General features: G+C 37.2%; 1 protein-coding gene across 4 annotated transcripts in view; it reads right to left on the reverse strand.

The window, feature by feature from the left end:
• The window catches only part of PLEKHG1 (pleckstrin homology and RhoGEF domain containing G1), a 245,373-nt gene that overhangs the window by 191,843 nt on the left and 39,727 nt on the right, over positions 1-13,803 (reverse strand). For all 4 annotated transcript variants that reach the window (XM_008007562.3, XM_073022357.1, XM_073022356.1 and 1 more), the window contains exon 2: positions 2,115-2,173. The gene's annotated coding sequence lies outside the window, so the exon portion shown is untranslated. The remainder of the gene's footprint in view (positions 1-2,114; positions 2,174-13,803) is intronic.

A 13,803-nucleotide genomic window follows, 5' to 3' on the forward strand; every position in this document is an offset into this window, starting at 1 on the left:
TATGTCTCCAATAAAGCAATATTATTTTGTGTGTTAAAGGCAAGGCTCTAACCCATTGTTGCACTTAAGCTTTTAATTGTTTTACATTATTGCTTGGTTAAAAAAAAAAAAAAAAAGACCTGGTATAAAATTGAAAGTATAAACTTTTCTTTTTCTTTTTTTTTTTGAGACAGAGTTTCACTCTCATTGCCCAGGCTGGAGTGCAATGGTGTGATCTCGGCTCACTGCAACCTCTGCCTCCTGGGTTCAAGGGATTCTCCTGCCTCAGCCTCCCAAGTAGCGGGGATTGCAGGCATGTGCCACCACGCCTGGCTAATTTTATATTTTTAATAGCAAAGGGGTTTCACTATGTTGGCCAGGCTGGTCTCAAACTCCTGACCTCGTGATCCATCCCGCTCTGCCTCCCAAAGTGCTGGGATTACAGGCATGAGCCACTGCACCCAGCTGAAAATATAAACTTTTTTATCAGTAAAAAGTGATACCACTGTGCTTACCAGACTAAATTTCTTCATCTATTCCTAACACTCTAGTAAGCATTTGATGTATGATTGAGTAGCAGTAGTTTACCACTGCAGGCCTTGACAAATAGTTGATAATGTGGTCAGAGCCTGATAAATTAAAGTACTTAGGAAAGAAACAGAGTAAAATAATTGCCTGGACCTAACAGAAAGGCATATCTCCTCTTCCTTCCTTTCCCTTTTAGTGTCACTGTGGTTTTTCAAGAACCACCACCACCACCAAATTAAAATGAGATTTTCAATCTTAAAGAAAAATAAGTTAAAAAAAAAAAAAGCGCAGAACTTTTCTAGCCAATGAAAAGGATTTAAAATGTTACCTAAAGATGAATTCAATAACACCAGAAGGCCAGTGGGAAGAAATGCCTCTGAAATGGGTCATGAACGATTACACTGATTCCATTGTGAGTTTTTGTGTATGTTCATCTGTAGTACGCAGTTTCTTTAATTTTTTATCCTTTGGTAACAATATTTGTCATTATTCTATACAAAATAAAGACTTTTGTTTTGTTTTGTTTTTTTGAGAGAGAGTCTCGCTCTATCCCCTAGGCTGGAGTGCAGTGGTGCAATCTCTGCTCACTGCAACCTCTGCTGCCCTGCTTCGAGTGATTCTCCTGCCTCAGCCTCCTGAGTAGCTGGGATTACAGGCACGTGCCATCATGCCCAGATAATTTTTATATTTTTAGTAGCAATGGGGTTTCACCATGTTGGCCAGGCTGGTCCCAAACTCCTGACCTCAGGTGATCCGCCCACCTTGGCCTCCCAAAGTGCTGGGATTAGAGGTGTGAGCCACTGTGCCCGGTATAAAGACTATTTAGGAATAGATTTTTCTGTTTTAAAAAAGACTACAGGGCTGGGCGTGGTGGCTCTCACCTGTAATCCCAGCACTTTAGGTGGCCGAGGTGGGTGGCTCACTTGAGGTCAGGAGTTCATGACCAGCCTGGCCAACATGGTGAAACCCCATCTCTACTAAAAATACAAAAATGAGCCACGCATGGTGGTGTGTGCCTGTTATCCCAGCTACTCCAGAGGCTGAGGCAGGAGAATCACTTCAAATTGAGAGGAGGTTGCAGTGAGGTGAGATCGTACCACTGCACTCCAGCCTGGGTGACAAAGCAAGACCCTGTCTCAAAAAAAAGAAAAAAATGACTACAGTAGCTCCTCTAATAGGTCATTTCACTTTCTGCAGCTTCAGTTTCCTGCAGTCAACTGTGGTCTGAAAGTATTACAGTATTCTGAGAGACAGAGAAACCATATTCACATAACTTTTATGACAGTGTGTTGTTATAATTGTTCTATCTTATAATTCATTGTTGCTAATCTTTTACTGTGCCTAATGTAGACATGAAATCTTATTATAGATATGCATGTATAGGAAAAACAGTTCATACAGAGTCAATACTATCCATGGTTTCAGGCATCCACGGGGTGCCTGGAATATATCCCCACAGATAAGGGGGACTGCTATACTTGAAAATCGAAAAATGTGACTTACAGAGCACACTTATACAAAAATACCCAACAAACTGAAATTATGAATACGTTAAGCTTTTAACATATGTTTCATACTGAAGTGGCAAAAAAATGAAAAGAGCTCACTTGTATAGCTGAAACCTTTTCAATGTCTTCACCCACAGACTCTTCTCATCAGTCTTCACCTGCAGTTAAAACAAAAAATAAATTGCTGTTTACTTAAATATTACTTTTCCAGAATTCTTTTAATGGAACATGGATGAGCTATCAGGGCTAATTTTAAGTGGTTTAAAAGGAAGACTAGATGCCCAAAGGCCAGGATTTTCCCAGGAAAGGCCATATCATGCTACTGGACTGTAATAGGCCTATAGCAATAATCATAAACATTTAATTCAAAAATGAAAAGATTCACAGGATGTGGTATTAGAAAGTTACTGATGTCCTATCATCCTTGATTTTTCCCTGTCCCTTGAAATACTCTGATAATTCAAAAGGAGACGTGAACGTACAACAGCTCTGTAAACAAAGGAGTTCAGTGACTTGCCAGAAGCCAGGAAGAATTTCCCCCAACAAAAGAGAGAGAAAACTCGAGGCCATGAAGCAGGGAATGGAAGGAGAGGCTCTGATTTCAGTCCTTGTCCACCACAGCATCCCTAGCTCCAAAACACAAGTCCTCCAACAACTGCCTAAGGCCACAGCCACTCTTCCCTGAGTTCTCACTTTCCATCAGTGCAGGAGAGTTGAGGGGTTGAGCTCATTGGGGTGAGGCTTACATCTGGTGAAATTTGGGGCTGCAGTTTTTCTGGTCACTGTTTTGGTTTTTCTTTTTTTTTCTTTTTTTTCTTTTTGAGACAAAGTTTTGCTCTTGTCACCCATTCTGGAGTGCAATGGTGCAACCCTGGCACACTGCAACCTCCACCTCCCAGGTTCAAGCTATTCTCCTGCCTCAGCCTCCCAAGTAGCTGGAACTGCAGGTGTATGCCACCGCACACAGCTAATTTTTTGTATTTTTAGTAGCGTCAGGGTTTCACCATGTTGGCCAGGCAGGTCTTGAACTCCTGACCTTAGGTGATCTGCCCGCCTCAGCCTCCCAAAGTGCTGGGATTACAGGCATAAGCCACCGTGCCCAGCCTGGTCACTGTTTTTAAAAAGAAAGAACCACAGACATTTCAACATTTGCAGAGTTTTAAAATTAAAAAAAAAAAAAAGTGCCTAGAAATTTCTCAGCTGGGTATCTTCATGAAAAAAAGTTACTCGGATATATTCCAGTTGATTGAGGGATGAATCAAAAGAAAAACTTCAGAGTGAAACGGTAGCTACACAATAGCACTGGTGGGGAACATTAAAGGCAGGCACAGAATGTGCTATTATTATAAAAACAGCCCAACTAGAGTGCTGGCTTCCAAAATTTTTGAAAAAAAAATAAAAACTTAATAAAAAGCTTTACTATAATTAGCTCCACCTAGGTCTGAAACCCTAGGTCAAATCACCAAAAATGGGGAAATGGGTGGGGATAATGAAAATTAGCTAATTTTATTCTGCATACGAGGAATAAAAGCAATGCAGTTTCATTTGTAACACGAGTACTTTTTCATTGAAGGGAATAAAAAAATTAAATGTTTAAGCTCAGTTAAGTCTGAAATAAATATGATATAGGCAAGACAGAAATAAAAACAAAAGCAGGATTCTGTGATTTAAATAATATTTAAAAACCAGTAGATGGTTCATTGCAGAACGAAATACTTCATGGGCAGATTTCTGACAAATTTGGTCTTAAAAATCCAACACAAAACTAGAATTATTAGAGGACTATATCACAGAAATGGAAAGGATGAAAAAAATCATGAATACTATATAAAAATATCCTGTGAATAAATTCAAACATTTCATTGGAAACCGTTTTATAAGGTGATATTTAATTATCAACACTGAACCAAAAATATAAAGGCTAAACAACTAATACATATGGTTTACCTCAAGGATTAGATAATTCCCAAACGATATGAAAAGCTTTCAAGATAGAGGAAAAATGAGGCTCCCCAATTTGATAAAGCCAGCACAAATCTGGTAAGGTACAGAGAGAAAAGAGGCATGTTTGACTTAGATAAGATGTAAGAGCCCTAAATTAAGTGCTCAGAAAACTCAATTTCTAGTATACAACACATCTACATAGATAAGGTTTATTCTATAAATATTATATAAATAGATCCATTACGCCCTATCAATAGGTCACAGAAGATCAACACTTATTCTTATCTTCAAAGATGCCAAAATGGCATGGGGTAAACTCAGCACCTACATACGGTCATCTCTCAGTGCACGGAGAAATAGGATAGTTTACCATGATTTTTAAGAAGACCTGAAATCAACAGACATTTTTATTGAAAGTCAGGAATAAAAGATGTTCACTGGGCAACAGTGAAAGAAAATGAACTGCCAAATTACCTCCATCAGCAGGTGACGAGGTCGAGTACCTAGAAAGATACCACAAAAGAAACATCTTTTTAAAACCTATTAGAAATAGTAAAGGTTAAGATCATTTAAAACAAGCTATTTAAAAAGCACTGGTTTTTAATCCAGTGGCAGAAATGATGAGTCATAAACAAATGAAAATGAAGACAGTCTGAAAATAGATCATATTCAGAAAAATAATGCTTAAAGAATCTATATAGAAGACATTTAAAGTAATCTTTAGACAATGATTCCCTCATGAGAAATGATGAAAAATGCAAATGTATTTTTTTTAAAAAAGAAAACAGCATCGTCTAGTTAGGAAATTCAATATGAGGTAAACCAATGAATTTATAATTTTGGTTATTATAGGAATATGAGAACAGCAAGAGGGCTTTTACAATCAGCAATGTTATTTATAGGCGAATACTTGAGAACCTCAGAGGTTGTTCTATAAATTCAAAATAGGATTTAAAAAAACATTAAGAATATTTGATTATCTGGCCTTAAGTGCAAAATCCACTAATATATTATACTCAGGACATTAAATCCAAATAGAATTTCACGTCAAAACTTCATTACACTTCTGAAGGTTGGGGAAGTGTTAAAAATAGCCATCAGTGTTATATTTGTGAAGAGAAAATGCTGACTGCACTTCACTGAATCACGGTGAAACAGGTCACATTTTATTGCTTTTGGCCAAAGAACAATGCTAAACTTATAGTCCACACTATAAGCAAGGTGATGTTTAAAATAAGTTATATGGGCAAAACACAACTCATGTGAGTTTGAGTATAAAAATAAATAAAATGTCAGGGTTGATTTTGTAAAAAGGAGACGAATGTATCACCATGTCCTTTTAACTACAGTGTCTAAAAAAAGCTTACCTTTAATTTTAGACAACAGACTCAAAGCTATGTGTCCTGACAATAACTGTGGATCAATTCTAGTTATTCTAGAATGAATGTTAACAACAATTACCCACGAAAAAGACCAACCTTGCTTTTTATATGTAGGACAAAATAAAAGGCCATTGTTATTCTATGTGACTAGGTAAAGTGGCTTTTAATGGTCTGAGTTAGGCGTGGCTTAAACAAGAATGATTTAAAGTCATGTCTGATAATAACACTTCTAAATATGATACCGACTATGCAAAGACCCAAAGCATAAACATTTTCCCGAAAATGTCAATTGTTTGATATATAGGAGCCCGATACATTTGTTCATAAGCACAAAATGTGTTATTTCTTGAGTAAAACACATGAACTTTGTAAAAGAAACAAAGTGAGGGGAGAAATCCATATAAGGGGCTACCAGAAATGACAGGACTTCAGATCAGTGTCGAACTTAATAATGCCAAAAGGGTAAATCTATCAATGTTCCTCCCATGAGTTTCCAGAAAATATGATTTTAAGTCAGTAACAAAGATGGTCAAGTACACGAAAACAAAGGGAATATTTTTGAGGGGATATAAAATCTGATCAGGTAGATCTCAAAATAATCTCTATTTGGAATAGATTCTTGCTGCTGCTCCTACCTGCCATCCTGAAGAGCCATGTCACATCTGTCCATTCCAATCTGGGAATGTCAGCTAGGTAACTTGTGACTCTACATCCACTGCAACATAGAAACCCCTTTCTTGCTTCTACCTGCCCTTCTTTGAGCTGTTTCATTTCATTCATAGACATCAGCAAGTAACAATGGCTTGTGTAATACAAACTGGCTTCTATGAAGTGGGTGGAATAACATCATCTGTTGGTTTTGAAGCCTGACATCCATCTACCCTCCTTCTGGCATTCACACCAACATTTTCCTCTCCCTTGCCCTACTCCCAGCCCATGTGCTCGGAATGACATTAATTAGGCTAAGCCATTCATCATGTTTCATCCCCCTAATTACTGTGATTAGTTCATGGATTGGCACATGGCCCACACCAGACCAATCAGTGCCACCGAGATCTAATTTTTGGGTTTTATGAAGAAGGAAACAGAACTTTTCCCACTATTAGATAAGAACAAGAGAGGGGAGAGCTGCTGCAGCCATCCTGCAAACACATAGGGTTCGAGGATAAGCCAACATGGAGAAATCCCATTCTGATAAATTTTGTGTGCTTTTGAACTGTAAAACAGGCTTGTACATATACTATTGTGACTTGCTTTCTCCCACTCAATATTGTGTGAGATCTCCCCATGTTATTTTGCCAATCATGTAGTTCAACTGTTTGCACGGGTGGATAGTATGTTATTGAATAATTTGTGGTATATTTATATGTTCTAGTGTTTGGACCTGTACACTGTATCCAGTTTGGGTTTTTTTCCTACTAAAAGCAACGCTGTACATTTCTTCTGTATTCATGTGCTGGAGATTCTACATTGTATTTATCTGAATTGAAAGTGTTAGGCTGTTCATCACACACATGGTGAACTTTACTGGTAATGCTAAAGTTTTTCAAGAATTGTACTAATTTACACTCCACCTATAGTGTATAAGAGCTCCACTGGCTCTACACTACATTATGGCCAACACTTGATGCTACAAAATTGTAATTATAGCTATAGCTATTCTCCTGGGTGTGGAATGGTATTAAATTGGTTTAAATTTGCATTTTCCTAACTACTAATGAGGTTGATGAGCATATTTTCATATGCATTCATGTTTCCTTCCCTGTGAAAAATCTGTTCATGCATTTTGCCCATTTTCTACTGAATTGTTTTTTTCTTATGAATTTGTTGGAGTTCTTCATATATTCTTCAATATATAAATCCACAGGTCTGTTATGGATTATGATTTATCTTCACTCTCAACAGAGGATCTTAAATATAATGCAGTTACATATGTCTATGGTTTAATGATTTTTGTCTTGTTTAAGAAATTCTTTTCCTATCCCAAGGACATGAAAATATTCTTATATATTTCTTTTAAACACTTTGTAATTTCACATGTAAGTCCTTGATCCAGTAGAAATTGATGACTGTATATGTGTAAGGCAGGGATACATTTTCATTTTTTCCATAAGGATAACCAATTACCCCAGAGTCACTTACTAATTTATTCTTTCCTCTTATTTGCAATGCACATCTGTTATATATTAGGATTCTATAGAAATGTGGGCCTGTTTCAAGACTACTATTTTATTGGTCTAACTGCTTATCCCTATTGCCAAAATCACACTGCCTAAGTAACTATGATTTTGTAACAATATAAATAACATTGGTAAATCCTTCTACGTGCTTCTTCAGAATTATTTTGGCTATTTATGAATCTTTGTTCCGTATAAATTTTAGAATTAACCTAAGTTCCACCAAAAGCATGTTGAATTTGATTGGAGTTGCATTAGATCTACATATGAGAAAATCAACATCTTTATATTATAATAATGATATTGTCTATGAACATGTTACCTCTCCATACTATTTAGATCCTTAAAAATAACTTCCAATGAAGTTAAAATTATTCCATTTTCTACATAAAGGTCTCATGGATCTTTCACGAGATGTATTTCTAGGGATCTTTTTGTTGTTCGTGGAGAAGTTATCTTTTAAAAACTATCCTGATTTTTTCTAGAAAGGATATTACTAACTTAAAAGAATATATTTGGAAATACCAAGAAAAGTTGCAAAAATAAGAAGAATACAAAAAACACTGTCGGCCGGGCATGGTGGCTCATGCCTGTAATCCAAGTCAATTTTAATTTCTAATATAATATATGCAAATGGCCATTTCTTTTTTTGAAAGAAAAAAAAATACAGTGGGTGTCAATCACTTAGGGGGAAAAATCCTAGAATTTGGGAGTGGAAACCACACAGGAGAGGTACAAATCTTTTGGTAGCTGATATTTCTTAGTCTCCTAACCAGTACATATACGAGTTTTACTCATCATTTGATTCAATTATGTAGTGAATGCCTAGTATGAGCCAGGCACTATGCAGGCATGAGGAATTGCAAAGTGAATGAAGTATGGTATCTTCTAGAAACACAGCTCACATTTTAGAAAAGCTACATACATCAAGCAGTTTTTAATCCATTGAATTGTTTTCAGTGGTGCTTTGACAGATATATTAGGAAAGATTTGTCAAAAGAAAGGTTCTCCCCACTCAATCCAGATACTGTATATTATATTTGCCTGTCTCATCAGGCACCACATGCTGCATGTAAATACAATTTATGAAATGAGTTGAGCTTTTAAGATGAGTTCAGTTTCCAGTTTGTATCAATTCCTAGGTTCCATAGGACACACACCAATATGAGGCAGGATTGATTTGAGGTTCTTACTACATTATTAAGATGTGTTACACTGAAAACAGATGCTTCTAGAATCTGGGCTAGATTTCATGGTAAGTTGACTGTGAGCTTTTAAAAAGGAAACTAAAAGCAGACAAACAAGAACCCAACACCAAATTTTGACGGTCCAGACCTTATATTTTTACTATTTCCTATTTTTTTTTAAACAGACTAAAAATTGGCATAGTTACCTGGCAAAGGATAATTAATTCTAATGCTTAGTAAGAGATGAGGCATTCCAGTAGGTGACCTCTTCCTCATATTCCCTAGTATGTCTCTCTGTTTTTCATACTTACAGCAAAGATGGCCTCTTAATAAAGAAAAGCTGGCCAAAGAACTGGGAATTCCGTCACTATTTTCCTTGAGTTTTTAAAGTTGGAGGGGATGCTGGGCAAAAATGTAAAATGTAGGGAATGTTTCTTCAATGAATGAGCTTCACTTAAGTACCGCTACTATTACAGGTGCTGTTACAGACACTAGGGTTATACAGAAAAATACTAAGCCACTGCCTAAGATATCAGGTTCTTGAAGGGATACATACCAGGAGACAAACTGGATAGCAGCTATATCACAAGTGCTGTAATACAGTTATCAATGCTTTTACTTGAGCAGCCTGTGCTACTCCTAAAATGCCTTGAATGCATCCAACATTTGAACACCAACAGCATACCAGTGCAGGTGCTAAGGATGCAGCCATGATTAGAACACATTCAGTCCTCACTGTCATGGGACCTTTAGCCAGTGGGATAGCTGGCACAGCATTAAAGACAATGCCCAAAGGCAACTGTAGTTACACAGTAAATTTCTGAAAGCATAACAAAATACAACTTTGATATTAAAATTTGGGTCTTGGTAGCATACTGGTGGAGGAAAATTATGGGTAAGACAAGACTTTCCAGAGATACTCAAGTCCAGGTATAAATGGGGAAAAAGAAGGCGATTATGAAAGTTAGCAAGGTTTTGGCAGATTCTACACATAATAAAATGGAGGAAGCCACAGAAACTGAGTAACATTTTCTAAGCAGAAAAAATTTAGAAGCACCACCTTTTATAGAGTTCAAGAGCTTCTTTCAATCTAGGTCAATAACTTCAAGCAATTCAGAATGTGTTAACAAGCAGCGAAAATGAATGTTAATTAAAATAATAAAATTCCCTCAAATGAACAGAATTCAGATGGCTGTGGTTTCCAAAGCTGTACTGTCTCACATGTCAAACAGATTTGATAAAGGGAAACAGGATATTAGGTTTCTTGTGCCACTTATTTAATAAACTAATATTTTAGGAGATAACTTTAAAATCTGAATCTGTATTCACCTATTTATTTAATGGTGAAGCACAATTTTTTTAACCAGGCTTCTGCAAAAATATACTTTATTCAGGCAACATATGGAAAAATGTGTTACATCACTTGAAAATTTTCTATTTAGAAAGGTAATTTCCTTTTGCTTTTTTTTTTTTTTTTTTTTTTTTTTTTTGCCTTTCCACATCAGTCAAGTAAAACAGGCTTTGACATATTGGTTTTTAAAAAAGAGAACTTCCAAATATATCACAGAGTTTTTACTTAACATCTATCTTGAGGCTATTTCAATGAGCTTTCAGTTTCAGGGGAGGGAAAAAGGAAACATGAATACGAAGGGCTGGCTTCCAATAAAACGTTTTACAGCTACTACCAAACGGTGATTTATTCATCCACACGTTCCACGGCACTACAGCCACCAGTACTTCCTGGAAACCTTTGGTTTTGCTAACATGGACCATTTTTACTTCTAAAAAGAGGGGAACTGTTAAAATTGAATAATGTAGCACATGAGGAAAATAAGAGAGAGACAACTGACATATGCAAAAACACCTTGCCATTTTCAATCTGGACTTGAGAAAACTTTTACTTTCACTAAACCTTCATTAGCATATCTAACATGTGCTTACACAGTTATTTTGTTGATCTTAAAATGGTTCAAAACTGAATATGATTACCATTTCAAAAATCTTTCATAGAATCTGAACCTCACAGATCATCTCTTCTGCATAATATTTTTGCTTTCCTTCACAGAAGCCATTAGGGTTTTCTTCAATCTATCTTGCCAGTTTAGACTATATTAAACTTGTTTATTTTAGAATAATTTTATTTAGAATATAGATATATATGGTTTCTAGTTTCTAACTCCATGAACAGAGTAATATTTCTTCAGATTCTGTTTATGCGCACGTTCAGCCAATACATCTTGACTACATAAAAGGTAAAAGAGCCTCTAATAGTGGAGGCATTTGGTTGTGTGTACAGTTAAACCCAGATTAAAGGGCAGGACACTCATAGTGCACAGATAAGCTAGAGCATTCTCTAGCCACAAGTTTTTGACTATGAAATTGACATTTAGTGTCCACTAAAAAACTGACATATAGTACTCCTGCCATAAAATTAGTTAGATTTGCACTTTCTGATCTAAATATTCAGCAACTATAGGTATTTCTTTAACATCTATCCCCAACATTAGACCACAGGAGACCCCATTTCTCTGTGTACCACAGCAGGCCAGATGCCCAGCACATGGCAGATGCTCGCAAATAATTGTTAAATGAATAACCAAGTGGGATGTGCTCACTGGATTTAGTGGTATGAGGTCAGTGAGAGCAGTTTGGGGAAATTGTAAGGGCTAAAGTGGAAACAGTTCAGGGCGATGAGTGAAACACCCTGTATCTTACACAAGGCCTGAGGGGAGGGAAGTAGAAAAAGCTATTGTGGGGTAGGTATTCCAAGCAGGGTTTTGCATCGGAGAGTCCGGATGATATATAAATAGTGACAAGATAGATCTTTTAGAGAGGAAGGGGCTGAAAATACTGAAAAAGGAAGAGTAAGTCAAAGCATCCCTGAAAAGATAGGAAGAACGAGGACCCAGAGCCCAGGACCCAGTGTTAATTAAGATGGGGACACACTTGCTGTTATGACAAAGGCAGGAACACGATGGTTCTTGGTAGATTTGGTGGCAGGCCATGGCCCTGTGTGTTCTCAAGTGATTTCTATTTGCTCAGAGAAGTAGAAGTCAAGATCATCTACTGAAAAAGTTGGGCAAGGCTGCGCATTTGGGAAGAGTTGGGAAAATTATAATTAAGTCATTTAGAAGAGTCAGTCATGAGCTGACTAGAAAAAAACAGAAAGTCTGTCAATATCACATTCTGCACCATCAACAATCAGGTGATAGGTCCTACTGGCAGGATGCTGGCCTGGGCATGTGCTTAGCAGACAGCAGGTAGGGCCAGATGGGTAACCCCACAGGGAAAGCGGTGGCTTTGGAATCAAAAGATTTAGGCCCAAGGCCAAGATCTGCTATTAATGAGCTGTCTGACTTGGAGGAGTCATTTCACTTCCTCAGGCTTTTACCATTTACAAAATGACAGTTGCATAAAAACTTTTAAGGTCCCTTCCAGCCCTAAAAGGACTCTTTATAAAATAACCAGCAAATTAGTCTAATGGCAGCACCACTGATACTGGACAAAAGTTCAGAATTGGACAGGAACCATAATTCCTGCCTGGTCCATGGCTCCACTGCTTTCCGACATGCATTACACTAGACCTCCCCTCTGCTCTGCCTCCCAGTCTACTTGCACCCTGCCAGCTACACGATAAGCATGATCACATGGAGTTCTTTGCTTCAATCCTTCCAGTGGTCCCCATCGCTATGTAGATGAGCCCAGACTCTTCAGGCTAGCCCAGGAAGCTCTCGGTCATCGGTTCCCACCCACCTGCCTGCCTGCCTCATTGTCACTGAAATACTAACTGCAAAACTGTTTTTCAAAATAAAAAAAAAAAAAGGATAGGGAGAGATTTGTTAAAGGACATAAAATTACAGCTAGACAGGATGAAGAAATTCCAGTGTTCTATATCACCATAGATGACTGTAATTAACAATAATATGTAGTTCCAAATAGCTAGAAGGATATTGAATATTCCCAACACAAAAAATGATAAAATGTTGGAGATGATGAACATTATTATGTATTCATGAGTATGTTGTCAATTTCTTAAAAATTAAAAAAGAAAACTAGAGAAATACATAGCATTGTAAAAAATTAAAGCATTAATAAGAGTTATTTGAATCCCTTAAACATACCCATCCTCTATTCTAGTGGCATATATATTGTCTTGCTATTTTAAGACAGTTCAGTTTTAAAACACTGTACTCAGAGATTGGGGCCAAGCAGGTCCCAGCAGCAACAGTGAAAATTTTGTGGCTGGGTTAAAATATACTAAAGTGAATTCTTTTCACTTTCTAAGGTGAGTACAATATAAGTTAAAGCCTTCCCAAAAGAAATGGGCTTTCCAGAGGAAGTGAAGACAGAATATAAATAACATTCCCCATTCATTAAAAGAATGGTATTCAATGATGTTTACACATGTGGTTCTCACTCTTTAAACTTAAGTCTAAATATACTTTTAAAGCTGTAGGTAAAGTAGTAATTTACTGAAGCCAAACCACAAAGAAATTTCAGGAATGCATGCAGGTTATATAATTCCATTCCCTGCTATATAAAGAGAATTCTAATGGCTTCTATTTTGGTCATCTATTCAATAATTTTGACTTAGAACTGAATTTTGGAACATAAAATAATTTGAGAAATTAAGTTTCAGTCTAATCAAGTCTCTAGGTAAGAGGTAGAAATGTAAGCTCCCCACCACTGAACAGCAATTGTTACACAAGAGGTACCTGGCAAGGGGGCTTCTACCTGCCCCCAGAATTCTCCATCCTCTCCCTCTCATGGTTGGGAATTTTCTTGTCCTCTTGACACCTTTATTTACCTTCACTTCAGAAATTCTACACTAGCAGGAGTGACCCTGGCAAGAGAGGGAGGGGCAATGAGAAGAAAGGTTCAAGCAAGGGTCAATGAATGTTAGGAGAAAATCAGCTTCTGGCTGAGTGGTTGGGGGGAGGGGTGGCATTCCAGAACCTTCTGTGTACTTGAGGTGGAAGGAGGGCAATCGGACTAGCTTTTATAGAAGACTTGGGAGATGGAAGGAAACACATTAACAAATGACGTGAGAGTGCAGGAGGTAGGAAAGACTAAATTGTTCCAAGGAGGCATAAGACAC

Source organism: Chlorocebus sabaeus, chromosome 13 (assembly GCF_047675955.1).
Source record: "Chlorocebus sabaeus isolate Y175 chromosome 13, mChlSab1.0.hap1, whole genome shotgun sequence".
NCBI classification, from domain to species: domain Eukaryota; kingdom Metazoa; phylum Chordata; class Mammalia; order Primates; family Cercopithecidae; genus Chlorocebus; species Chlorocebus sabaeus.